Source organism: Apis cerana, linkage group LG16 (assembly GCF_029169275.1).
Source record: "Apis cerana isolate GH-2021 linkage group LG16, AcerK_1.0, whole genome shotgun sequence".
NCBI classification, from domain to species: Eukaryota; Metazoa; Arthropoda; class Insecta; order Hymenoptera; family Apidae; genus Apis; species Apis cerana.
Genome location: NC_083867.1, coordinates 5367095 through 5393188, shown reverse-complemented (window position 1 = coordinate 5393188; position 26094 = coordinate 5367095). Strand labels below are relative to the sequence as shown.

General features: G+C 37.8%; 1 protein-coding gene and 3 long non-coding RNA genes across 5 annotated transcripts in view; 1 reads left to right on the top strand and 3 right to left on the bottom strand.

The window, feature by feature from the left end:
* The window catches only part of LOC107993230 (E3 ubiquitin-protein ligase MIB1), a 468131-nt gene that overhangs the window by 407400 nt on the left and 34637 nt on the right, over positions 1–26094 (top strand). The window lies entirely within an intron of this gene.
* Positions 93–718, bottom strand: LOC133667518 (uncharacterized). Its single transcript, XR_009833208.1, has 2 exons — positions 536–718; positions 93–473 (listed from the first exon to the last, which is right to left on the bottom strand). It is a non-coding gene; the product is annotated as an uncharacterized LOC133667518 (long non-coding RNA).
* LOC133667512 (uncharacterized) lies at positions 19293–22624 on the bottom strand. Its single transcript, XR_009833201.1, has 2 exons — positions 21873–22624; positions 19293–19802 (listed from the first exon to the last, which is right to left on the bottom strand). It is a non-coding gene; the product is annotated as an uncharacterized LOC133667512 (long non-coding RNA).
* On the bottom strand, positions 23861–24919 carry LOC133667514 (uncharacterized). Its single transcript, XR_009833203.1, has 3 exons — positions 24366–24919; positions 24188–24272; positions 23861–24088 (listed from the first exon to the last, which is right to left on the bottom strand). It is a non-coding gene; the product is annotated as an uncharacterized LOC133667514 (long non-coding RNA).

The following is a 26094-nucleotide window of genomic DNA, read 5'->3' as shown; positions in this document are numbered from 1 at the left end:
AAAATTCCTCGTGTAAAATCATTGATTAATTGAAAAATTATCGCACGAAAATTATTTGTATTTACATCGCGCGATAAAACGAATTTAATATATTTTCTATATTTAATTTTAATTTTATTTGATTCTTTTCGGGCAGAGGGAGTATCCTTTAAGGGATTAGAATTTCAAAGTCGTTATTTCGTATACCAAATGGACGAAAGAACTTTGGTCAAGTCCAAGCTTCGCGACGATTGGAGATCCATTGTCCTTAGTGCAGTTTTCGATGCACATTGGCCTCCTTTCGAGTCAATATTGCCAGCTCTGAATCTTTCTTAAACCGATCGTAGCTCGTGAACGTCACAAATCTCGCCGTCACTTTTTTTGAAAAAGCGTATAACGAATTTGACTTCCTTTGGCTGTCGATATCGAACGGGTAAAAAAGTTTCAAAAGAGATTGTGGCCACCGACGTAAAGATAAACTTTAAAAGAGATGGCTGAAACCAAGCGTATAAAAATAAATAAATTAAAATAATAAACTCTAATGTATTTTACGTACATATATTTAGAGAAGATTCATTTCAAATCCGTTTCTTCAAGGTTTTCGCACGCCCTTTGTTTCTCGCTCCTTTATTATTCCTGTTCAAGGAGCTTGTTCGAGCAAAAAGTCCCCAGTTTCTCCCACGAAAATCCCCATCGATGCGAAGCCACCGCTTTGAATTTCGATAGGATTTGTCTCCGTCCTGTTACGCGACAAGGGAGAAATTACCTCGATAAAAAAAGGTAAATTAAAATCGTTCTCTCCATAGAAGAAGGAAAGATTCTTTTTTTTGAAAATCAAAATAATTCTTCGTTAAAATCAATTCCCAGAATCGATATTAACTGGGGACTTTAACGGTGGAATTTCTTAACAGTTAAATAATAATACTTTCATATTTTTACGTACCTATAAAGAAAGAAAATTTGTCGAGCATTAAAGTCGAATATTAATAATTCTATAAAGCGATTATTAGGTCCGCATCTCTATTTTCATCTATTTTCCTTCTCTCTATCCTCGATTTCTTAACTAGAAATAATTTCGTCATTCGATAACTGAAAGAAATCAAACTCATCCTAACTTGAAAATTGTATTTCGATTCGCGACCACTGTCCAATTTGATATAAAAATAATCCAACCAATCGACAATATATCATTCCTTTTTAAGCAAAGAAAGAAGCTTACAAATACAACTTTAAAAAAATATTTTTAAAAAATCAAGCATAAATAAACTCCACCTCCATCTTAATGATCCGCATAATCATTCGCACATATAAACAACGATTGTTTATTCGTACGAAATCGGGGAGATGGTGTGACACGGTTGGCCGCCTTTATACGCGCGTTCCAGTTCGCGAAAGGAGAGGATGTCGTTCACCGGATGTCCTCGACACGCGCGCATCCACACCGACGCGGAGCGGCCGTCGTTGGAAACCCCTTGCACGCACACAGGTATACACGAGCTCTGGATATATCGAACCCTTATGCATAATGCATTAAGGGATGACGGCAAGTATGGATATATTACTCGCCAGAGGCCAATGTTATTCTCCCTGGCGTCTCACTGGCTAATGTTGATAAGGAAGAGCAACGTGGCGGACCGACGAGTAAGGGGGACGAAGATGGAGGAACGTTCATTAAGGCGAGCCTTATGGATCCTTCCTTCCCTCTCTCTCTCTCTCTCTCTCTCTTGTTATTCCTGCCGCGAAAAAGGGCGAAACCCTCGAAATCCTGCGAAATCACGTTACAATTTCGGGCGAGGGAAATTATTCGGTTATTATTCGTGGAAGAAGAAAATACAAGGGACTCTTGCTAATTTCTCCCGATATTTATTACATCTTTTACATCTCTCTCCTTCTCTTTCCTTCGAGGAATTAACGAAATGGAAGGAGATAGAGGAGATGTGTAAAGGTCTCGAAGAATGTATTCGAAAGTCGATCAAAGGGACGATCGAAAGGGAAATTCGAAAGGGACGCTGTATATGTATGTATGGCGAGGTGGAATGTTTTCATTGGAAGCAGGCAGTTTTAAAAATAACGCGAAATTTTAATCACGAGGGGGGTTCGCATTCAAAAACGTCGGCGGTGGAAAAAAAAAAGAATCACAATTTGCCCGCGAGTTGGTTGGCCGACGTAAAAATATAAAAGGTATGGCGAATGGTGGAGGAGGGCCGCCCATTGATAACGAACCAACCAAAAATATGCTTCCAAGCGTTCCTCCCATTGGGCTACAACCACGTCTCGATGGGGCTTCGGCCCTTGTCGGCCGAAAATTGCCCAGAATTCATGCCTCGAAAAATCCGATGAAGGTTCAAGTTGCCTTTTGAAATTCCACGCGAATCGATATCCAACTTTCCATCGATCCAACTGCAACTTTCCATTCTTCCGTTTTCTTTTTTTTTTTTCTTCGTTGAAAAACTTTACGATCGATACTTTCCTTTCTTTCGGGATGGATGATCGAAGGTTGAACGAAAATTATATTATTGGGATTAAAGAAATGTTTCATCGAGCAAACGACTATTACTAAATGAGGCGAAAGGTAAATTTATACGGTTTGGGAGAAGGATCGAAAGAGAGAGTGTATCTTAATCGGGTGAATGGAAGAAAGGTTAGGTTGATTTTGAAAGGTTAGGAAGGAAAATTTTAGTACAAATTTTAGGGAGATAGGAGTTGTTCACAAAAGAGTTCGTCCTCTAGCAGCTCGTCATTAACGCTCGCTTAATATCCCTCCTCTTTTCTCTTATATTCATCCCTATTACTGGAGAGTAATACTGGAAACGAAATGGTAGATAAAACGATTTCCACCGCGGGATAGATTTCAAGGATTTTCATATATCGATTTTCAATTTTGTCTTATTAAATCAGTTCTATGTGAAATCTCTTATCGGTATCGATGATGCATCTATATCTGACTTTCAGTTCCCGAGATATCGTTACTTTAAAAAAAAAGATAATTTTTAATCATAAACCCGATTAAATCCTATTGAAATTACGAAAATTTCGAGTCATTTTAACTCCGAAGATAGCCACTTCCGGTCAACGAATGAAAGATCAACGGAAGCGCGGAACCTTGCGCTTTGAAACGCCTCCTCATTTATCCCTATACGACTTCCGGTTCCCGAGATATCGTCGTGTAAAGAAAAGATAATTTTTAATCATAAACCCGATTAAATCCTATTGAAATTACGAAAATTTCGAGTCATTTTAACTCCGAAGATAGCCACTTCCGGTCAACGAATGAAAGATCAACGGAAGCGCGGAACCTTGCGCTTTGAAACGCCTCCTCATTTATCCCTATACGACTTCCGGTTCCCGAGATATCGTCGTGTAAAGAAAAGATAATTTTTAATTATTCACTATAAACCCGATCGAATCCTATTAAAATTAACAAAAATTTGAACCGTCGTAACTCCGAAGACAGTCACTTCCGGTCAACGAATGAAAGATCAACGGAAGCGCGGAACCTTGCGCTTTGAAACGCCTCCTCATTTATCCCTATACGACTTCCGGTTCCCGAGATATCGTCGTGTAAAGAAAAGGATAATTTTTTAATCGTTTACTATATCCGTCCTCGTTGCTTATTCGCATCTCTCGCTCGCACTGACCTATCCTAAAGCCCAAACAAGCGACAGACGCGAATCCTGGAAAAAACGTAGTAATATTTCCAAGAAAAGTATCTAGGTCACTAGGTTGCGGTCGCCCATTCATAATCTCATACACCGGCGCTTGAGCACTATGGACACTTCAAATTCTTATATCTCGGTAACCGATCGAGATATCGGGATGAATCAAAAAGCGACCTCAAGGGTATAGTTTCCCCTATTTTCTGGCTCGATTTCGATAACAAAATTTTTAATATTTTCTCTCCCTTTTTTTTTTTTTACATAATGAAAATTCCAATTTTTATTCATAACTCCGCACGATCGTACAACGGTCTATAGTTTAAGATCACGGACCATCCAACGATAAGCTTTTTAACCTCTCTCTTTCTCTCTCTCTCGTGGATACGCATCTCGCAAAAGCGACATTATCACGTATTACTTTTCTTCTTCGACGCGAAAAATATTTATTTAAATTTTAAACGCGTCCTATCCTAAGATTTATCATAGTGGATTCTTCGTGGAAAAATGGTTTTCCCTTTCCCATATTCCAAGAATAGTTTCCAAGGAATCAAGATCCGATATATATATCACATCCCTCCTCCCCTCCCCGTATATATACGTACATATACATATCCAAGATGAAATTATTCCACAAATCAAACGTAACATCCCTCCCCCTTTCCCTGCCCCTCCCCCTCGGTTCGACGTAACACGGCCGCGACGTCAATACGTTTCACGGGTACGTTTCTACGACATATTTCACCAAGGATTCCTTTGATCAATAGTTACCTACCCCGATTCTCGATCCGCGGCTTACCATCGCAATTTCGCGGATCGCGCAAGATTTACTGCGCGCCGCAACTGACAACGCGAATCCCCCCACCCTTCCCTCTCCCCCCTTAATAACCAGTGTCCGTCTTTATTGCCGCTGCTCCGCGTTTACACGTTTACATTTGTACCCGGCTCCCTCACTTTACGATCCGTCGTAGATTACCGGATAATGCGATCATCTTTTAAGCCGATTCGCGAGCGCTGTGGCCGAATCGAGTCGAGTTAGATCGAGGCGCGGATGAAAATTTGAGAAATATATATATATATATCTACTCGATCGAATCGAATTATTAATATTAATATACTGAAAATATACAAAAAGGGTTGGAGAAGGGTTTTCGAAAATCGTATCTTGCGTCCGAGCGTGGTGTACCGTTATAACAAAGATAAAGCCAAAGTGGAATCCGAAGTTGAGAGGAAGGGAAAGTTGGCGAAATGTCGACGGGCGAAACTCGAGCCGGGGGGGACAAGATCGAAGTTTCGACTCGGGAGGAGCTCGTGTGGAGCTCGTCTAGGATTTCGTAGGCGCGGGAGAGGGAGGGGGGAGCTTGTACCGGGAGACTGTTAACAACCGTCAAAGAAACCCCTGTCCCCTGAATAATGAACGAGGTTCCATTTGGCACGAAACTCGATTGCCTTGTATTCCTTGTTGATAATCTATCTGGAGTAATATCATCGTCTTGATTATCGTATATTATTGGTTCGATCACCAATTTTTCGTCTCGGTGCTCCACTTATCCTGGAAACGTTGCTCGATCGATAACCGCTCGTCCAATTCGTTGCTCGATCGATAACTACTTGTACGATCGCGTTACTCTCCGCCTCAATTTTTTGATAGGCGATATTTTTGATTTCTACTTTTTAAATATTTTTGGATATCACTTTTTGCATCAGGAGAAAGGGAACAAGAACTGGCAAGGGATCTCGAGTTCTTCTCGAGGGATGCAGCAAGATTTATTACGTGTTTCGCTAGGCGCGACATCAGTTTGCGCCGTCGAATCGTGGTCACAGCTGTGGACGATCGTCCACGAAAATAATAAAAAAAAAAGAAAAGGAACGAATCGAAGGGCGCGTCGTAAACCATTCGACAATCTTCGAATTCGACGAGTGTTCAACTTTCGTATATCGCCTTTTCACCCTCTCATAGTCGACATTGGTTCTTACTTCGATGAAATTCTGAATATTCCTTTACTTTTTTTCACTTTTCTTTCGTGTTCCAATTCTTCCGTGAGTATATATCACTAATCCAAATGTATCCAAAGCCCGATCGAGGATTCAATCAAAGAGAATTCTGAATTCTAACGTATCGAAATTCAAGACTTTATTACATAAATCAGGCACAAGATAGACACTTCGTTCGTCTGGATCGGATTCCTCCGAGCGATCTTCCGAATTAAAATTTCCTTTGATCAAATCTTTGTTTTCCAGATTCCTGATAGCGCGCAAACCATTTCAGCAGCTTCGACAGGTGAAAATAAGCAGAACGATATCGCTCGAAAAGTCTCTTCTTAAAAAGAATGCTGTTTCGAACGGGAAATAATTGGAATTCGGTGAGAAATAACGATGGAAAAAGGAAGGAATTTATTCGCACACTTAATAATTCGATTCGACTTGATTTTGTAAAAAGGATTAGGGAGGGATCGTTAAGATTATTGTTATACATAGAAGAGAAGTAAACCAGTTAAAATATATCGCGAGCAAGCAATGATGAAATTTAAATCGAAAAATTTGTGCAATTCGATTGCGTACGAACGGAGCACGAACCGGGAGAACCGTCGTTTAATTTTCCGCCGATCCAACGCGATTGTAATAAATTTTTGCTGAACTTCATCAACGATAATAGACTTCACTGTTTTCAAATTATTCAACTCCCTTCCACCTCATTGCTGAACATGATTCCGTTTGAAAAACAACTTTATTATTTTTAAAATATCGCCCAACGATGAAAACGCGTTGTTCTTTCGCGTACCGCTGTATTTTTAATAATCCTGAACTGTCTTTTTTTTTTCTCGTTGGCAACACTTTACCGAGCGCAAATGGCGCGAAATTCAAATCTTGCGTGAATGACGCGAGGATTGTCGAAGCGTATCCTCCTTCTTTTTCCACTTCCAGTGGAATAAAGCGATATTTTTAATAATCCTGAACTGTCTTTTCTTTTTCTCATTGGCAACTCTTTATCGTGTAAATGGCGCGAAATTCAAATCTTGCGTGAATGACGCGAGGATTGTCGAAGCGTATCCTCCTTCTTTTTCCACTTCCAGTGGAATAAAGCGATATTTTTAATAATCCTAAACTGTTTTTTTTTTTTCGTTGGCAACACTTTACCGAGCGCAAATGGCGCGAAATTCAAATCTTGCGTGAATGACGCGAGGATTGTCGAAGCGTATCCTCCTTCTTTTTCCACTTTCAGTGGAATAAAGCGATATTTTTAATAATCCTAAACTGTCTTTTCTTTTTCTCGTTGGCAACTCTTTATCGTGTAAATGGCGCGAAATTCAAATCTTGCGTGAATGACGCGAGGATTGTCGAAGCGTATCCTCCTTCTTTTTCCACTTTCAGTGGAATAAAGCGAACGTGGGTCGGCCAAGTAGAATTGGACATTCGTGGACAGAGAAGAAACGGTGTTGGATTCTCGTTCTTGGAGATCTCGAGAGGAGGCGTTTGATTCCGCATGCAACTTTCCAGTGTATTTCCAGTCGAGTTTTACGAGCGGAGGACCACCACTCCTTTCATTGCCCGCGTAAAACGTTTCGATTTGCAATTTCGCCCGCTTAACTCGCCTCGTCGTCTTCCGAATCCTTAGGTTTTTTAGCAAGGATAAGTCCTTTGTCCTTTTTCCTCCTCTTGTTTTTCTTCGAAAACGTGGAGATGCGTTTGCATTCGAATTCGAATAGATCGAAACGTGAATGGGAAATGCTCGAAGCGCATTACGAACTCGTGATTTTATATAGAAGTTTGATTCGGCTCCAAGATTTCATTAATATTTCACCGATATCTTAAAATCGGATCTCGGGAATAAAGCGCGTGGGTTTTGCGCGTAGGCGTGAAATTTTTTGAAGATTTGAGAATTGATTGGGACGTTTTAATTAAAACATTTCGTTGCCTGGTCGAAATGAAAATATCAAAAAAACGTTACAAACGTAACAGGCTAGATATATATTTTTATATAGAACTGGTACAATTTTATCATTAATAATATTTGATATTTTTCTTTCAAATAAAAAAATACGTAAACATCCATCTAAATAATAATAAAAAAAAAAAAGAAATACAGATCGATAATAATTTTTAATTCAAAATGTATGAATGTATATAATAATTCAAAAATACATTAAAATTCTCACCGGAGAAACGAGGGAAACAAATTTTTTTAAACCTCAGCACTCCATCTTTTCTTTCATTCTCATTTATCTTCCATGGATCCAAAGAAAAGAGGACTCAAAGACACGTTTCATCATCGTATGAAAAAAACTTTCCAAAACGCCGTCGTTTCAAAAATAATAACTCTCTCTCTCTCATCAACAATTATCCCCAATTAATCCTTCCCTCGATTATCAATTAACTCGCCTTTACGTTTCCACTTGGCCGACCTTAGCTGCGGTTATTCCACTCGTCTGACTCATAACCGATCCCTAATTGTCACTCCGCGACTACCTTATTCTACTTATCCTCTCTCTCTCTATCTCTCCCTCCCTCCGTTTCTTCTTCGTTCTTGCACGATCTCCTAAATTTCGGGCGCGAAATTGCCGGCCGCGCGCACGGCAGACAAATGGCGTTCTTACAAAAACTCGCTGTAGTTCCACCACGGTGCTGCCGGCTGCCGGGCCATTACGATTTAAATTAGTTTCCTCGCGGTCTGGCGAAGAGGGGGGTGAGACGAAAGGATGATAATGGAGGGAGGGGAATAAAAGGAGCGAGGAAAAAGGCAGCAAGTATGGCGACCGTATTCAAAAGATCTTTTTCGCCGTGGATATCAACTGGTAGATGTATATATATGTATATATAGATATAGATATTTATCGAGAATAATAAGTGGAATAATAAGGGTTTTGATCGTTTCGTTTCTCGCGCCAAGTTAAAGGTGGAACGGATCGCGTTCAGAGGGAAGAAAAATTCGGTCGTAGAGTAAAACAGAGTTTATTACAGAGTTGGAAAACGATACTTGTGCGTGCACTTTTGTCCGTTTTCCGTTAGGAATGGAAATTTGATCTTATTTTGCTTCGTCGTTCGTCTTGGGAGTATTTCGTTAGAAATGGAAATTTAATCCTCTTGATGGATATTTGGATTTTTTTTTAATAGAGTTTACAACAATAGAGTTGGAAATAATACTTTTGATTTGTTTAGTTTAAAAAATTAAATTTATATTCTTGGCATCGATGAATATTTGAAATTTTTTTAACAGAATTGGAAATAATACTTTTGGTTTGTTTAGTTTAAAAAATTAAATTTATATTCTTGGCGTCGATGAATATTTGGATTTTTTTTAACAGAATTGGAAATAATACTTTTGCTTTGTCTTTGGAGTATTTCGTTAGAAATTTAATCCTTTTGATGGATATTTGGATTTTTTTAATAGAGTTTAATAATAGAGTTGGAAATAATACTTTTGGTTTGTTTAGTTTAAAAAATTAAATTTATATTCTTGGCGTCGATGAATATTTGGATTTTTTCTTTTTTTAATAAAGTTTACAGTGAGAACAATAATTTTATATCTTGGAAGTTATAATTTTGTCTTGGAAGTTTAGAAATGAAAATTTAATCCTCTTGGGTCGATGATTTGATATTTGGATTTTTTTTTAACAGAGTTGGAAACAATTTTGTTTTGTCTTTGAGAGTATTTCGTTAAAAATTTAATGAATATTCGGATTTTTTCTTTTTTTAATAGAGTTTACAATAGAAACAATACTTTTGTATCGTTTGTCTTGGAAGATAGAGATAGAAATTTAATCTTCTTGTGCACTTTGTGGTTTGTCTTTATATTGTGGAATATTTCTTTAAAAATGAAAATTTAATCCTTTTGCCGCAAATAGGAATATTTGGATTTCCTCTTTTTAACAAAATTCACGACAGAAACAATACTTTTGCATCTTTGGAGTATTTAGGAATGGAAATTTAATCCTCTCGGCGTCGATGGATATTTCGATTTTTGACTCTCTCTTTTCGCGTGCAATTTATCTTCCTTCCCTTCCACACAGAGGAAAACGAGTTAGAGTAACGTCGAATTATCATACACCTCGAATTGGGAGAGATCCAAAAAAAAAAAAAAAAGAAAAAGAAAAGCGAATTAATCATTAAATTACGAAGGGATGGAAAAATGTAAAGGAGGAAAAGAAGAAGAAAAAAAACGTTACAATACGATTCCACCCGTATTTTCACCCGTAACACAGCCGAGAAAAATTACAAGAAAATACCTTTCCCTCCCGCCTTACGAGAATTCGAAGCTTAAGTTGGCCTTCGGCAAAGAGCAACGGGCATCGAACAAGGAAGATGAAAGAGGGGGGAAAAGAGGAAACCTCGAAAGCTTTTTCAAAGGGGAGATCCCGAGAAGAAGAAGAAAGTTCGAACGTGTCTCTATAAAGCCACGAACCGTAGCCTTAAAAAAGTGGGGAGAAGAGAGAAAAAAAAAAAGAAAGAAAGAAAAGATCTTGCCTTGCTAGATAAAGGCAAGATCAAGATCCGAGGGCAAGAAGAAAAGCCAATTTAAGTCGTAATAGGACGCTTGTCGGACCAGTTTTCTCGCCCCTTTTTTTCGAAAGCCATAGATCTTTGTAGAAAGCACACCGTTGATCACCTTTCAATTAACACCAGAGACCGCCACCACTCATCCTCCATGACGAAACCTATAATAAATATCGCGAAGGAATTAGTATCCATCGATCTAATTATCATGGATATCTCGTAAATTGAATTTTCTCCTACCTTCGAGGAGAAACGTTTCGTTCTTCTCTTCTAATTCTTCCTCGTCCGTTTTAAATTTCAAATCTTCTTTTCTGAAAGGAAAAAAAATTTTCGAGAAAACACCTACCTTTTTAAGTAGGCGTAGTTCGTTTTCTGTTTCAAATCTACGTCGATCTTCCACGGTTTTTTTCTCTCTCTCTCTCTTCTTCTGAGCCAACTCGTCGAACAGCGGCTTGAAAATTCCGCGAAACTGGCAACTTGAGCGTTTAGTCACGTTTAACAGACGTGATTTAAAAGTTTTTGACGCAGCGACAACGAGGCTGGGGGGAGGGGTACTTCCTGTTCCATCCCTCGAATGTGACCGACTTCGGGCGTCGCCGAAAATCGGTCGAAAAATTCGCCAACTTCCCTTCCCCTACAAGAAAACGTTTTTTAATATTTTCTTGTTAAAAAAAAATCCTTTGATAAGTATCTCAAATTTTCCTTTTGCGTATTTTATTTATTTTTTTTAGATATCCTTAATATCCTTAGAAATTTTCTCATTGTTTGTGTTATTTTTATATTTAAACTTGGAGAGAAATATTCGATACGAATAAATTTTATCGAGATCCCAACGTTTCTAAACATTTCTATTAATTGAAACGTGAATAGCGATTTCACAGTCTAATAAAATTATTTAAAAACGGGACAAGCGATACTCGATTTCGTTTCGCATCAAGATCGAACGATGCACGATTTCCAGATCGAAAAAAAAACGAATTATCGTTCCTTTACGCAACACTCTTTGATAAACACGCTTGAAAGATGTGTTTCTCCGTTCTTGTTTTATTTATAAAAAAAAGAAAGAAACTAGAAACTGGAAGAACATTTAAGTCGAAATAATTTATTTAAAGCGTGTAAGCTAACGAAAGATTTTTATCTAAGAAGCGAGGATATTATAAGGTAATTGCAAGGTATATTATGGCTGCATATTTAGATTAAGGGAGGAATATTCCTAGGCGAGATCAATTTCTCCGTGACCTAATTCCTGGGTATTATGATACGGTGATTTATGAGATTAAAAATCGTGCATGCGTAGGGTGGAGGGGGGAAAGTCGTTAAGAATGATCAACGACGAGTGACGAAGCTTCCCACTTCGAAAAACCGGTTAATAATTCATCGTTGATCAAATATATTTGCCCAAGGAATTCGTGAATTGCTTCGTTCCGCTTCGCTGTATTTTTTAATACGTCCTCGCGACGATTGTAATTTATCTCCGTGATAACATCGATCTGTTTATTGAGATATAGTAAATAGCGAAGAATAGATCCCCGAAGGATAGTGATCGATCCTCTCGATTAATAATTATAAATTTTAATATTGCGATAATCGCTCGAAATTCCTTGGAATCACGTTGAATTGAGCTAATTGAAAAGATTTTTGACCTGGAAGAATCTAGGTTATGTTAGGTTAATTAAACGCTTGAAATTTTCTACGATCCAATTATACCTACCTAATTACCTAATTCGAAAGACTTCTCCCCTAATTGGGAAAATAGGTTGGATAAACTATAAATTAGAAATTCTTTAGGAGCCCCTGTTAGCTCATTTTTGCCCGGTCGAAGATTACTCGTAATAAGCAGAGTATGGCAAAAATTGAAAAACTTTCTTAGAATCCTGTTTCTCGTTCCTTATAGGCTCACCATCCATTCAAAAATATGTAAGAATAATTATAATTATTGGTACGTTATTCGGATTTTGAACATCGTCCGTCTAATTGCTCGTCAAACTAATGGATGGAAGATTCAGCCGATTCGCCCGTGTAAATCAAACGGTAAGATAATTTCGTAGCGTGGGTGGCTATTGGAACGAAACTTGCAACGGTGGCGCCGCTTAGTTGCGAGTGACGAGGCCGCAAGCTGATTATCTCCTCGCTTCGCTTAAGATTGATACCCGTCGTCGTCTGTACGCTTGTCCTCCGCACCTGCAAAACTGCACACAGCCGTCCAAAAGCGCATTAGCTGGAATAGCGGGATAGATTGGATAGATCGGTCGGCGAGTCGACGGTCGATCAGTCGATTGCACCCGCGAAATTCGGCTCCAGCCATCGCTGGAACTTCCGCATGTGTTGCGAATTAACGTGGCTACTCTTGCAAACCGGATCGCATCCTATGGACGATCAATAATTTCATTTAGAACGGCTCGTCCGTTTGTTCGTCAACCCGATCCAACTGTTTTGAATATCGTTCTATCTCTTTTCTTTCTTCTTCTCTTTTATTTTCTTTTTTTCTTTCTTTCTTTCAAAATTCAAGCATTAACCGTCGCGGATAAACTTAATCCTTTTATACAATCTTTTTATTTTATCGCTATTTATTATAAAAATTTATTATATAATGTGAAATTATTAATATTTCTAATTATTTTAATTCTCCTTATTTCTCTTTTTTTTCTTTATCGATGTTCGATTTTTTAGTTCGAGAATTGAAACTAGAGATATTTATTTCTTCCCCTGCTTTATTATCATTTCTTTTTCTCCCCTTTTTTATTATTTTCTTTTCCTTTTCTTTGTCATTCTTCTTTTTCTTTAGCACTCTCCTTTGCCATTCATCTTTTTTTCTGCTGTCTTATTTTATCATTTCTTCTCTTTTATTATTTTCTCATATCTTCTTCCTTCCTCTTTCTTATCACTTTTCTCTTCTGACGTCTCATTCTCCATTTTCTTTTATCATTCCCCACTCTTCTTATCATTTTCCACATCCTTCTTTTGTCCATTCTTCTATCTTGACATTCCTCGACCTATTTTTTTTTTATTATTTTATCATGTTTCCCCTCTTTTGTTATCACCCTTCTCTCATATTCTTCTTTCTAATCATTTTCTCTTTTTCCTTTGTTATTCTCCTCTTTCTCTCTTCGTTATTCTATTCTTCTATTCCTCTTTGTCCACTTTTTCTTTGACATCCTCATTCTTTACACCTTTATCATTTTTCTTTTATATTGCCTTATATATTGTCATCTTATTCTTATTGTCATCTTTATCACCTTCTCTTTTCTTATAATTATTTTTTTCCATCTTGCTCCCATATCTTTTCTTTTTCCCTTCTTTCTCTTGTCAGCTTTCATTTTTATCGTTCTCATTCTTCTTCTTCTTTTGTTATTTTCCCCCCACTCTTATCATTTTCCTCATCCTTTCTTTGCTCATTCTTTTCTTCTACTCCTATCTTCTATAACATTCCTCGCTCTATTTTTCATATTTTCCTCCCTCCTCACTTTTCTAGTCATAATATCTTTATTTTTTTTCTTTTACTTTATTTTTCTTTTCTTACCCCCTCACACGGAAATTTACCAATTCCTCTTCACACGGAAATTTATCAATTCCTCTTCACACGGAAATTTATCAATTCCTCTTCACACGGTCATTTATCAATTCCTCTTCACACGGAAATTTATCAATTCCTCTTCACACGGAAATTTATCAATTCCTCTTCACACGGTCATTTATCAATTCCTCTTCACACGGAAATTTATCAATTCCTCTTCACACGGTCATTTATCAATTCCTCTTCACACGGTCATTTATCAATTCCTCTTCACACGGAAATTTATCAATTCCTCTTCACACGGAAATTTATCAATTCCTCTTCACACGGTCATTTATCAATTCCTCTTCACACGGTCATTTATCAATTCCTCTTCACACGGAAATTTATCAATTCCTCTTCACACGGAAATTTATCAATTCCTCTTCACACGGAAATTTATCAATTCCTCTTCACACGGTCATTTATCAATTCCTCTTCACACGGAAATTTATCAATTCCTCTTCACACGGAAATTTATCAATTCCTCTTCACACGGAAATTTATCAATTCCTCTTCACACGGAAATTTATCAATTCCTCTTCACACGGAAATTTATCAATTCCTCTTCACACGGTCATTTATCAATTCCTCTTCACACGGAAATTTATCAATTCCTCTTCACACGGTCATTTATCAATTCCTCTTCACACGGAAATTTATCAATTCCTCTTCACACGGTCATTTATCAATTCCTCTTCACACGGAAATTTATCAATTCCTCTTCACACGGTCATTTATCAATTCCTCTTCACACGGTCATTTATCAATTCCTCTTCACACGGAAATTTATCAATTCCTCTTCACACGGTCATTTATCAATTCCTCTTCACACGGAAATTTATCAATTCCTCTTCACACGGTCATTTATCAATTCCTTTTACTTCTTTTGTCATTTTCTCCCCACTCTTATCATTTTCCTCATTCTTTCTTTGCTCATTCTTTTCTTGTACTCCTATCTTCTTTAACATTCTCATTCCTCGCTCTGTTCTTCATATTTTTCTTCCTCCTCTCATTTCTAATCATAATTTCTTTATCTTTTTTCTTTTCCTTTATTCTTCTTTTCTTGCCTTTTCACACGGTCATTTATCACTTTCTTTTCATTTATCAATTTCTTTTCATATAGAAAGTCATCAATTTCTTCTGCTTCTCCTTCTATTTCTACTTCTGCGTCTGCTTCTGCACCTTTTTCTTCGTTTTCTGCTTCTCTTGTTTTTTTCTCTCCTGCACAGTAATTTTTTATTGTTTCTATTTCTTTGATATTTTCATTCCTCCTTTTATTTTTCATTTTATTTCCTTTATTTATTATCCTACTGCTTTTCCTATTTTATCTTCTTCCTCCACCTCCTACTATCTTCTTCTTTCGTTTCGTCTCCTTCTTTGGTACGATTTTACACTAATGGACGTTATTATTAGAACAACTATCCTATTATATTCACTATTAATATATTAATTAACAAGAAATAATTCACGATAATAACTTTCGACGACAAATTTTATTTTTGAATATATTATACACTATAAAACAGTAATACTTCCTCTTTTTATATTACTTTTCTGCAATCTTCCGATATACTCCAATTGCAACAATCAAAAAATTCGGAATCAATTCGTGTCTCGTATCGAATAAAAACGAAAAAAAACGAAACTAAAATAAACGTTTCGGGGACGAACTGATTAAATTCTTTTTCTCGATTACTCGAATGGTAGCGGCTTGACCAGAATTCACGATAAGTTCGCTAAATAAAAGGAAGGGTCCCCCATTCGGCGTGTTAGGGAAGGCAGTCATGGTGAAGCATTTCGAATGTTCGCTCGTGCACGGTTGATTTGCAAAGCTAGCCTACCTTGCAATTGCCGCTTCGCTGTGTGTCTCGGCATCTCGCGTCATTGCCTGCCAATTCGATTGGACCAGTAATTTTAATGTGTCGTGGACCACGCATCAATAATGACGCAGCGTGCACGTGAGATCAATTAAATCAATTAGCGGGGTAAACGCGAACTTCAAATGGTAGCTGAATCCTCATCCGTGCGTGGTGAATGGCGATGACTATAGTTCAGGCTTCCGTGAAAAATGGACGAAGAAGGCGACAAAGAATAAATAAATTTTATTCTGAAACGAGATAAATCAATTTATCAGTCTGTATTAGTAATTCTATATCCAATTAAAAAATTAATATAATCGTAAAACTTTTTATTTCAATTTTGTTGCTCGTCTTTTATTATCTAATAAAATTTAATTGTTAATATTTATTCGTATTCATTAGATTTGCTGCAAAATTTCCTCGAATCAAGAAAATCATGGTCAGCAGGGAGTTACATTAAGTTATCTTATTCGTTCAACGAATCAACACTTCCAAGGTTTTGTTTTTCCAAAATACATTCGATTTCCCTCGACTACCGCTAATTCCCAGCAACCTGGCAAACGTGTAGCGAGAATTCTCGATGACTCGATGTACGATTAAAGCTTCATAGGAGTGGCAGTGTGCTTACCAAGCACTTGGACAACGTCCTTCAACAAATGCAAGCCTTACGAAGAGCCAGGTAGTTTCTCTACCTGGAATATGCAACTCTCGAGATATCTGCCAGTTTTCCTTGGAAAATCAAATTTCCTCGTTATTCAATTTTGCCCGATTTTGCGAAAGTTATGGTTAAATTTTGAGAAATAATAATTTGAAATAATTTTTCCTATTCTTTATGTATATATTTCTTTTTTTTAACAATTTCAGAATCAATGAAAGAGAATTTCATTACAATATAAATATAGGAATAATTAATCACAAATATGCTAATAATCGTGTGTATTATAATAATCATTAATCACGTTATTTTTTTCCTTTTTTGTTACAGGTATGTGATTATTCCTCTCTGAATATTCGTTTCCCTTTGGGTGAGTAACTCACGTTCATAACATTTTCTCGCTTTCCAATAGAACGAATTATTTTACCATCGTGAAAACATTTTTAAATAAATCGTCGAATCGATTCCATTATTTATCGGCCGGGTTCAAAATTATTTTCCCTGTACCACAATTCTAATCTGACCCCTCTTCGTTTCTCCTCGATTAAGAAAGATAAAATGAAAAAAGAAAGAAGGGAACACACATCGAAAAGAAAAACTCCGTTTCCTCTTTTTTTTCTCCGAATCGAAATAATTCACATTCAAAGAACTATTTCATCCAAGACGTTTGTTATTACTCGCGCATAAGGGGTGATATTCCTCGTGGCTCGATTCAATGCCCGGCTCGATTTAATGCCCCCCCATAAAACGATCGTGGATATGGATTCTTCCGCCGAATTTCGCGGCGGGGCTATACTTCACGGAAACGATGTCGTCACCGCCAGGATAAAAGCTCTCCTCTTCATTGTTCCGCTCCTACAGGGTGATCAAATACTTCACCTGGCGACGCCTTTATCTCGATTCGATCCGTCATTTCTTTCTTTCTTTCTTTCTTCTTCTCCCCTCCCCTTCTTGTCCAACTCTCTCTCTCTCTCTCTCTCTCTCTCCCCGTTGGCTCCAGAAATGGACCACGACATCGGGACGAAATCATAATCATGGAGGAGAGCTAGCTCTTAAACGGGTCTCGCGAGCAAATATTTGACTCGATTTCGAGCGCTTTTTCATCCTGTTTTTTTTTTTCTTTTCTTTTTTCTCTCGATTTAATCGTGAAAAAAATTGAAGAATCCGCCACGCTCTCGAGATCGAGAGAAAGGGGAAAAGGATGGAAGGAGAAGATGATTAATTTATTCGAGTTTAGTCGATTTTAAATGGGAAAACGTGGCGAGACAAGGCTTCGATATCGAAGAATGATTCTGCGATCCTGTGTTTGATCCTGTGTGTGATTCCACGAGAGAGAGAGAGAGAGAGAGAGAGAGAAGAAGAAGAAGAAGAAGAAGAAGAAGAAGAAAAAGAACAAAAGCAACACCATCCTCGTCATTGATCAACACATGATAACGTTTCAAATCCAATGGTTATATCAATGATTCGACGATAAAAAGATAAAAAGCAAGAAAGAAAAAGGGAAGAACTTTTTCGAAAGAAGATCACTAAGAAATCGCTTTAAGAAAGAAAGAAAAGAAATTTATCAATTCCTTCTGCTCCTCCTTCTATTTCTACTTCTTCGTCTTCTTCTTCTCGTTTTTTTTTCTACTTTTTTGTTGTTCCTATTTCTTTGATATTTTCATTCCTCCTTTTATTTGTCATTTTATTTCCTTTATTCATTATCCTACTCTTTTTCCTATTTTATCTTCTTTCGCTTCGTCTCCTTCTTTGGTACGATTTTACACTAGTGGACGTTGTTATCCTATTATAATCACTATTAATATATTAATTAGAAAGAAATAATTCACGATAACAACTTTCAACGACAAATTTTATTTTTGAATATATTATACACTATAAAACAATACTCCCTCTTTTTCTATTACTTCTCTGCAATCTTCTCTCCGATCTATGCTCCGAATTGCAATAATCAAAAAATTCGGAATCAATTCGTGTCTCGTGTCGAATAAAAACGAAAAAATGAAAGTAAAATTACATCAATGATTCGACGATAAAAAGGTAAAAAGCAAGAAAGAAAAGGGAAGAGCAACTTTTTCGAAAGAAATCACTAAGAAATCGCTTTAAGAAAGAGAGAAGAAAAGAGAGAGAGAAGCAATCAAGAGGCGCGTATAGTGCAAAGTTTGCGAGACGAGGACAGAGATATACATAGAGAAAGGCTCGGCGCGGCCGCATAAACCGGATGTCCCGGGCTTCCCCCGGCCGGCGTAATATCGTAAAGCCGATTTCGGTGGAGAAAGGAGGGTGGTGGCCCTCTTACGCCCTTTCCACCGCCCTGTTTCCACGTGTACGCCCCCTCCCCCTCCCCCCGCGTGTATACGTGTAGGTGGAATAAATTTCGCGGCAACAATTCGACAATCCCGAATCTCCGATACACGCTCGCACACACTCCCCCTCCCCTTCCCCCGGATCCGTGCACGCGTGGACCCACCAAACGATCCCACCTTTATCGGGGAGGTGGAGTAGGAGTAGGCGGGGAGGGATCCAAGGATCCTGATGGATTCGGCCCCATTCGTGCCCCAAATCTATTCCGTTTTATTGCCTTTCTGATACATAAATTTTTATTCAATTTGATTTGCCGCCATTGCTATGGTAATACGGCATGGAAAAGATGCATCTCCTCCTCCTCCTCCTCCTCCTTCTCCTCGCCGTCGCCCCTCTGTTATTCCTCTCTCTCTCCTCTTTTTTTGCCCCCCTCCCCACTCTTCCCGCGTGGATCTTCTTGGACCTTGATTCCTTTCCTTTTCTTTTCTTTTCTTTTCTTTTCTTTTCTTTTCTTTTCTCCGGATCTTTGGAGGGGGGGAAGGGGATACAGCTTTTGTAAGGTCGCGATTTCCACGACGATCGATTATTTTTTTTTCATCGTATTACACCGAATTGTAATGCGAATCAAGAATTCGTGGTAAATTTTTTAAATGTTTTTACCCCTTTCCAATTTTTTAATCCTTGACGTATACGTAGAACAAAATTTTGAACGACGTTCGAACGATATTTCTTCCGCTTCGTGGTAATCAGATTAGAATTTTTATGCTTCAGATATCCAGATTAGCAAAATTTCATTGATTTCGTGTAAATTTATTTGCACATTCATTTACATCAAATTAATAAATAATAAATAATAAAGTAATTAACAAGAAATATAAAACTTCCTTTCCATCATATATACATTAAAATATAATACAAACAAACAAGATTGCGAGCAACTCTAACCCATCACTAAATCCGACAAAAATCGTTTTCTTTCCCTTGTCAAATTAAAATTAATATTTCCCTCGAGTTCCACTAGTTAAGGCCATTGAAAATTTCGTCTTCTCCCTCCCTCCCCCCTAAGCCAGACGCGAGAACCCTCGCGATAGATCGAGTTTGGATGGATGCCCACGTAAAAATGCCCGTGGCTGTTCGCGGAAATTTCGATTCTCTCCATTTTCCCTCTCTGCTCTGCTGTTTTCCCGTATGCAGCTCACGAAACAGCCCTTACTTCTTGCACCCCTGCGCAAGAACGCCACCCTACGGCCCTGACGCGGTGCACGTGACCCGCGGATAGCGATGGGACCGATACCCTCTTGTACCTGTAACCAATACACCGATGCATTAATAAATCCGACCGACACGATGATTTAATACCGCACAACTTACGGTATTCGATCGTTGATCCAATTCCAATTCAAATATTTTGTCTATTTTTTTTTACGACGATAAATCCGAATCTCGTGATTTCGTATCGATCGTTTCTTTTTTTTCTTTTTATTCAATAGTGGCTTCGCGATTTAGAAAAACGCAAATTTTGTAATTTCGATAAATTGATCTTGGTGAATTTTTACAGGTAATTTGTGTGAAATTATCTGTAATATTTTCTAACGCATATTTTTTAATCGTTGGAATTTGTTCGATTTCGGACAACTTTGAAATTTTCGAAATTTCGATCTTTACGATTTATTGGTTATTCCACGACTTAACAATTGTCGGCTTCCATCGCTGGTGGCAGCCCTGTGCGGGAGGACACTGGGGGAAAAGGAGGAGGATGCGCAGAGCGGAAGGGCGGAAGACGATAGCGAAGCACGTGACACACATATTGCCTACCTTTCGAGAATCTCCAGCCAAAAGACTTCTTCTCCTTCTTTATTCGTCGCGGCTTCGCGACCGGAATGATAGGGAAAAAAAAATCTAATCCGCCAGATTAAATCTCTAATTCACGCCTTGCGATCGGTGACCGACTCGAAAAGATGCTTTACCGTGATAAAATCTTCGTGAAAAGAATCAGTATGATATTCGATGTTCTAACGAACAGAACAAAGGAAGATAATTTAAAGAGTTCGTGTGAAAAACGAATCCTCGTTTTTTCGTTATACATAAAAATCTTTTTTCGATTAATTTTTTTTTTTAGATCGAAATTTCTCTTGTGACAAATGCATCTGTCTCACTCTCTCTCTCTCTCTCCCTCTCCAAGGCCTCCCCTTAATTTCTAATTCGATAAATATCTATTTCGTTTTTCCAGGTAATTTTACAACGTTCCAGGCGTTAAACGGATAAAACGGATTTGCTTTCGCCCCACCGCAAATTCGGGAATCCAGTTACATTTATTTGTGTTTAATTAATGTTGCCTGGTTGCGTTGTCGTAAAAGCGGCACCCGTGCCCGATCCCGTGCATAGTGGAATTACCAACTTTCCAGAATTTGATAATCTGATATTCTAATTTAAGCTCGAACATAAATTTCGCGATACAACGCGCAGTGTAATGAAATTCGGCCGAAAATAGGGGAGGCGCCTAACGCCGCCAAACGATTCCGCCAAAATTATTTGAGAAAGTTTCGTTTTGCCTATCCCCTTTGTTTCCTCCGGATTTGTCTCCTCTCCTCCGTATCGCGTCTATTTTTACGGGAGCTTAAATTAACCCAGAGATTCCAAGATCGGTCTTCACAATGTATTCACACGCGAAAGAATAAATTCGAATTCGAATAAAAATTGGTGTCGCCCAATTCGAGGTAATTTCGTTCCATTCTTTTCTTTCAATTCGTTTTTTCGGGATAGGCAAACTGACGTTAAACAACTATTAACCTCAAAGTCGATTGGAACTAACGTTGAAGTCGGTTGTAGCGGAAAATAACGCGCTCGGTAAAGTACTTCTGAAAGCAGTGTCGAGGAGAATCGTCCTATTAGGAAACTCTCGGGTAAAGCGCGACGAACTGTATTTCAATAATCGACTATCAGAAACGTCGATATTGGCCGAAACCGCCGACATCTGCTTCTACTGCGAAGTCGTGCACTCGATTCCATCTCGTATAATGACACACGCGATTAAATAGTTTCATTGATATTCGAAATAGCGATGCACTCGATGATACTCGGAATTTTGTCCAATTTTTTGATTCCACGAACGATAAATGGAACGTGTTATCCTTTTATTTATATTCTTTCGATTTTTTCCTAACAGGATTTTATTTATTTATTATTCTCTTTGAATATTTGTAATTAAGGACACGAATAATAAACGAATTAAATTTGAAATTGAGATTTAAGAAAAATAGAATCTAATATGTGCGAAATAAATAATATCGAAGAATTTTGAATACTGAAGCAGTTCCAATGAAAATTTATAAAAGGATAAAAAAAACACATTACCATACTCTTCATTCACGTACTTTTGTATTTTTCGATCACGTCGAATCGTTGAACCTAACCTCTGAAAATCTCGAAAATTCTTCTCGATGCAAGGATATTCCATCCAATTGTTATCTTGTACATTTCACGTTGTTAAAAAATAATTACTTCGACGTTGGCACGAAATATTTGCCGAATAACGAAACACTTTTCCACTATTGTAAAATCGAACACAAATTTATAGAAGGACGTTACGATGCTCTTCATTCGCGTACTTTTTGTATTCGATCGCGTTGAATCGTTGAACCTAACCTCTGAAAATTAGAAAGTTCTTCTCGATCCAGCGATATTCCAATTGTTATCTTATACATTTCACGTTGTTAAAAAATAATTGCTTCGACGTTGGCACGAAATATTTGCCGAATAACGAAACGCTTTTGCGCCATTGTAAAATTGAACGCGCGATACGGAAAACGTGACAACCACTCGAAAGTCGAATAGAGACTGTAGAACGATAATACGCAATAAGGACGTGTGATCTGTTTTGGTGGAAGGGGAAAACAAAAGCGTGTGTGTTTCTCGAAAGTATACGAATTAAAGTGTGTTTATATCGTGTAACGTTTCCACGATATGTTTATGCAACACATATGTTTCCAACAATGTTACGAAGCGTTCGATAGAAAATTTATCTCACAAATGATCTTTTATTATTCTCCCGATATCTTCGAGATTTTTGTCCTAAACAAATTTAACAATAAATTTGATAAATTTGCAGAACGATATCTTCGATCGAAATTTTTCTATTTTACAAACTCTAAGAATTTAAAATATATGCATATACGCGAAATATTGAAAAAGAATTACATCCTCATCGAAATTCTTCACCTATTTTATAAATTCTAAGAACCTATGAAATATTCGTAAAATATTAAAAAAAAAAACAAATTTCTGTAGATACTCGAACCACTTATAAAACCACAAAATTACAAAAAAAAAAGCGTATCTCCTAAAAAAAACTGGTCCAACGGCCCGATTTTCGCAAAGATCTCATCGAGATCGATCGGGCAAATAGCGGTTTCCGGTTGGAGTGGCTCGAAGGTGGAATAGAATTCTCGCGGACGGCCATCACGTAACACGATCCATTTCGAGTCGTGGGGTCACGATGCGATTATGCATAAATGCTTATGCATATATGCATCAGAGAAGACGCGTATCGGGCAGACAGGTGCGAGGTAGCACGGATTTTCCGATCCTCCACTTCCGAAAATCGCCAAAACGAAAAACGCGATCCATGCGAAGTTAACAAACTGTGGGGCGAGAAATTTTCAGAGAGAGAGAGAGAGAGAGAAGAGGAACGATGCGAGGATGGTATAAAGAGGAATATGGAGTACGAAGATGGCGCTATGCCAACGAGTTCTCCATGCCTTTTCCGTACCCCATTTCGATGATCGGTGTATATTGGAGAGAGCGTTGGAGAATTTTGGCCGGATTGAATTATTTGTTTGTCGCCCGATTCTTTTTATCATAATATCCTTCTTATCCTTGCGTTATCAATGATCTTGTGGGAAGGAAGGAAGGAGGATCGGAAGAAAAGTTGATCGGAAATTTTTTGAACGAGCGGAGAGAATAAGGGGAAAAAAAAATAAATGGATAAATAAAAAGAGTGAAAAATCGAACGATTAATCGAATATTTCGGATTTAAAGCGAAATCCAATAGTTGGTCGGGTTGTGGATGGCGGAAACGTTGTAAAACGATAAATCCGAAAGGTTTTAATTAATAGCAATTAAAACGGAGGTTATTTATTTTTCTTTTTTTCGCCAATGTTCGATTGAAAAATATATCGCGAAAAATGATAGTGCACGGGATTAAAAGAAAAGAAGGGAAGTGGAAACGGTCTAATTACAGAGTGCAGCACGTGTTAAGTACACGCCTCTTATGGGCAACGTTCAAATAACGCTAAGAAGAGTAATTATCATAAATTTATGCGGTTACGTATTAAAATTAGGTATTCAAATTGGCCGCAGTAGTTAAATGCAAATTTTAGTACTTGGCGCGTATTTACTGTTACCTGAAGAGCGCTCCTGCGCCCAGTTTCGTAGCTTATTAACCAACGACACCGTTTTGTATATTTAGTGGCACCCGGTGCCAGGCCGCGATTTCCTTCCGCGATTACATTTCAAATTATAAAAGCAGAATACCGATACCGAGAATCCGCTCTTCGCGATTCATCTTTACGATCATTTTACCTAAAATCACCTAAAAACAAAAAATACATTCTACATACACAACATGAAAAGAAACAAGCGAATCAAAACGGTTCATCGAAAATCGCCGCGTTGATTTTTCGAAATTTACTTTTTCCCCTCTTCCCCACTCTATTACCAAGTGGACTTCCACCGAATGTACTACCGTGAGTGCTAGTTTCCAAGCATAACATTATCTAAAATAATCGAAATAAATAAAATTAAAAATTTTTATTTTCAGTTAGATTAATATATTTATAATAATTATGCTAATACATGATTATTCTTACGTGATCATCTGCCAAAATACCAGAAACAGGATACATTCCTCCAGACAATGCTTTTCCCAATATGAGAATATCTGGTCTTTCATTTTCATGATCTACTGCTAATCGTTTACCTGTCCTACATAAACCAGTTTGAATTTCGTCTGCGATCCATAATATATTGTATTTAGTGCATAATTTTCGTACACCTTTCAAATAACCATCCTAATAAATAATAATAATATTTTGAAAAACTTTTATTATTTTATATATATATACATGCGTTTCATAAAATTTTCGTGAAGAAAATACACCGATGGCCTCGCCCTCCCCTCTTTTCGTAATCGAGAAATTTAATCGTCCTGTTCGAAAAGAGGCGTTAATTCTATATATTATTCCTTGGAGGAGGAGGGCATGGAATGCGCTATACACCGATGTATTTTAATGGGGGCGCTTACTGTCAGTCGACTACTTCGCCGAGAATTCCTACCCAACCCGTAATTTCGTGCCTTATTAACCGGCCGTGGGTGTCTGATATATTTTATTCGAATTTTCCAGCGGGGCACGGGCGGTATATATATATAGAGGGAGAGAGAGAGTAATAAACCGACAAAGGTAGCACGTATGATATAGAGTGCAGACAATTCGAGAGAATTAGCAGCGGCTGCTTGGGTAATGTGCAAGGGGGAATATTTCATCTTCGCCTCATCGGCCGTTCATCGCGCGGCAAGCGTTTAATTAAATAACATTGTTTTACACGCGAGTTCGTAACACGAGCGCCGCCATATTGGAATTGGAGAGCGTTCGAGGAGATAAGGGAAATTCGAAATTCGTTCGATTGAGAAATAATTTCGTAGAGTCGTTAAGAAAGATGGCAAGCAGGTTGGAAAAATTGAAATGTTCGATAAATACTTATTTCTAACCGCCAATAGCGATGCAAAATAGAAATAATAGAAAGCAATTTTTGAATAGTTGATGAAAAATAATCTTCGTGGATTTTGTAACGTCTCTCTGTTACTGCGGTTTGTTGTCTGAAAATAATGCTTATCATTTCTCGGGAGAGTTGAAACATTTCAAAGATTTCTTCTTTGAAAATAAATAAATAATCCTTCTACTAAGCTTCTATACTTTGTCATCTGATAATATTTAATAATTCATTTCTCGAAATATTTCAAAGATTAGATACTTGCAATTATTTAATCACTTACGATTTCTTGGCGAGACGAAAGGAAAAAAATAAATAAATATCTCAACTATATACTTATGATAATACCACGTCATAATACTTATCATTTCTCAGAAAGATATACTTCCAACATTCGAAAAATACTTACCACCTCGATACCTACGATCTTTCTTTCACTTTTGGCAAAAAGAGGAAAGGAACGGAGAAAAAATAAATAAATAATCGGAGCAAACAACGTTTCAAACAGATCGGTTCCTCGTGGAAAAAAAGAAGCAGGAGAGAGAAAAAGAGGAAGAAGAAGAAGAAGGAGAGAAATCGTCGCGGATAGGCCGTGATCACGGACAAAGGGAGGACAATTTCTAGTCGTGAGGGACAATTCAATAAGGTCGGCGGAGTGTGGATTTTTCTGATTAGCCGGGAAAGTTGGACGGGGCCCGTGGCGCGTGATCGCCCTTCCGAAACGAGCGCCGCGGGAGAGCTAAGAGACTGAGAGATAGGGGAGGGGGATGGCCTTCCTCCTTTGTCTTATTTTAAAAAAGCCTCGCCTTCCGCCATTCACGTCATGCC